This window comes from Cricetulus griseus, chromosome 3, assembly GCF_003668045.3.
Source record: "Cricetulus griseus strain 17A/GY chromosome 3, alternate assembly CriGri-PICRH-1.0, whole genome shotgun sequence".
In the NCBI taxonomy this organism is placed as follows: domain Eukaryota; kingdom Metazoa; phylum Chordata; class Mammalia; order Rodentia; family Cricetidae; genus Cricetulus; species Cricetulus griseus.
This window is the reverse complement of record NC_048596.1, coordinates 161,263,230-161,266,022: the sequence shown is the minus strand read 5'-3', so window position 1 is coordinate 161,266,022 and position 2,793 is coordinate 161,263,230. Positions and strand designations below refer to the sequence as shown.

General features: G+C 43.0%; 1 non-coding gene across 1 annotated transcript; it reads left to right on the top strand.

Moving 5' to 3' along the window:
- Positions 1-990: 990 nt before the first annotated feature.
- Positions 991-1,062, top strand: Trnae-cuc. Its single transcript has one exon. It is a non-coding gene; the product is annotated as a tRNA-Glu (tRNA).
- Positions 1,063-2,793: the final 1,731 nt, after the last annotated feature.

Here is a 2,793-nt window from a genome sequence, read left to right as displayed (position 1 = left end):
TGCTTGCTGCACAAGCCTGGTGCCGTAAAGAAGAGAACTGACTCCACAAAGCTGTTCTCTGACCTCCACACGTGTTTCCATGCCCATACACCACAAAGAGAATAATGAATGAATCTAACAAAAGTATTTCAGCCAAGTGTGATCGCATACACTTATGAGATTGAGGCAGGAGATTGTGGTGTCAACCTGAGACCCTGTCTTGAAAGGAAAAATGAAGGATAGGAAAAAAAATTGAAAAACTAGGCGTGCTGTAGAGGTGCAGTCAGAGGAATCAGAAGCTCAAGGCCATCCTCAGCAGGGTTTGAAAAGTAGGGCTCGAGTACAATATACTATCTTGCTATCTGCCTTAATGAATAATCTTAGTTAAGCACTGCAAGGTATTCAGAGACTATGCAAAGATGCAAATCTTATGTGTATTTCTTCAGAGTACCCAGCAAATCCTAACAGTCTGACACCCTCATAACAAGAACCATTAATACCTTCTTCTATATCCCTGAAAAATAGTTTAACTTCATCATCTTTTGAACATTAAAAGCTAGTTAAAGGGGCTGTGATTTAGTTCAATTTGTAGAACTAAATACTGGTATGCAGGAAGCCCTGGGTTCAAGCCCCAGCACCAAATAAATCAAGCATGGTGGCACATGCCTATAATTTCAGCACTCAGAAGGTGAAAGCAGAAGGCCCAGGTCATCCTTATCAACAAAGCAAGATTGAGACCAACCTGAACTACAAGACCCTGCCTTGCATTGGGGAATGAAGCTGGTACCAGTCTGAAAGCTTTATCTATACTGGCTAGCTTTCATAATATTGGAGGGTGCTATGAATGGTATCTGGGGGATGGAGGAGAGAATAATCAAGTCTTACTCAGTTGTGAGCCCTGCAAAGTTTAACAATTATCCTGGTAAGAAATGCCCATTGGTGTAATAGTGGCATGAATGTTATGGGAGCAACCAACCATTTTTTATTGGGTATATGATCTGCTCCATATGCTCCCTGGTGGTCTAGTGGTTAGGATTCAGCGTTCTCACCACCGCGGCCCGGGTTCGTTTCCCGGTCAGGGAAGCAAGCTAATCTCTTAGCCGGGCGGTAGTGGCGCACGCCTTTAATCCCAGCACTTGGGAGGCAGAGGCAGGTGGATCTCTGTGAGTTTGAGACCAGCCTGGTTTACAAGAGCTAGTTCCAGGACAGCCTCCAAAGCCACAGGGAAACCCTGTCTCGAAAAACAAAACAAAACAAAAAACAAAAACAAAAACAAAAAAATCCGCTCCACAAAATGGAACTCATGCCTGATACCTTTAACTGGGCCAAAAACATGTGGCTGGCTAAGTCATATGCCCTAAGGAAGACCTAACACTACTATTCTGCTAAGTGGACATAGTAATAAACTGTCCACTAAGTTCTTACCGTTATGCCCATAGATGATTACATCTCTCAGTCTCTAACAGAGAAGCTTCTTTTTCCAGTAGATGACAACAAATACAAGACTCACAACTGGTCGACATGCAGAGAATAAGAGAACATGAAGAGCTCAACCTTTAACATCTCTATCCACCTCCACCAAGCAAGGCTCAAGGATCATCACAGGAGAATGCAGAAAGACTGTATGAACCAAAGGTTGTGGATAACTTCTATAGAACAGTATTTGCTATATGATGGGGCCATTGAACACATGAACCCATTGCAGCTGGTACTGCATGTACAGGATCAAGCCAGCTACAGTTCCAGCATGGATGAGAGAAGAGATCAAGAAATCCCACCTGTAAATATGGAATTGGCACCTGACGACTACTGGGGGAGGGAGTGTCAGTTTTCTTCAGCAATGTAGTCTCTTAGAGGTTACCCATGCAGCAGATGGCCCTACACCCATGCACATATAGACAGCACTACAAGAACTTAGTATATTTTTTAAAAGAGCACATAAGGGGCTGAAGAGATGGCTCAGTGATTAAGAACACTTGCTATTTGTGCAGAGGACCCGGGTTTGGTTGCCAGCACATACATGGCAGCTCATGATCATTTTTAACTCCTTCATATTCTAGAGGGCCAGAAATACTTTACAGACCTTTATGAGCACAGGGTACATAAATGGTACACAGACTCTCATGCAGGTAAAACACCCATATACACATAAAACAAATTTCTTCTTTAAGTACATGAAAAGCCAGGCGTTGGTGGTGCACGCCTTTGATCCCAGTGCTCGGGAGGCAGAGGCAGGCAGATCTCTGAGTTCAAAGCCAGCCTAGTCTACAGGGCAACTTCCAGGACAGGCTCCAAAGCAATACAGAGAAACCGTCTCAAAAATCCAAAAGAGTACTTGAGATTAGGAAGAAAACGTGGTAGGGAGGATAAAGAAGAAATTGGAAGGGAAGAAATGGGGGATGGATTTGATTAAAACACATATATGTAGGAAATTCTCAAACAATTAAAAAAGAAGACTATCTTTAAAAAAGAAAGCAATCTTCCCTGAGGAATAGCTTTCATGATACCAGAAGATTGACATGCAAGCTTCCAAAGGAGGGAGCAACCAACAAAGAGTCCTACCCAGCTATGATACCTATGAACTATAACAACAACCAGCATGGCACAATAGCCCTAGGGTATAGCAGTAGCACACACACCTTAGTGCTAACCAACAGCTCTCTAATTAGACTCAAGCTCTGCTCAACAACAGAGATATCATGCCTGGTACTGGAAACCTAGCTTCTGTAGTCCTAGTGATGTCATGGATCCTGGAGGAGAACCTACAACCATTACTTTACTAAGCCAGCATAACCCCTAACTATATTCTAAACA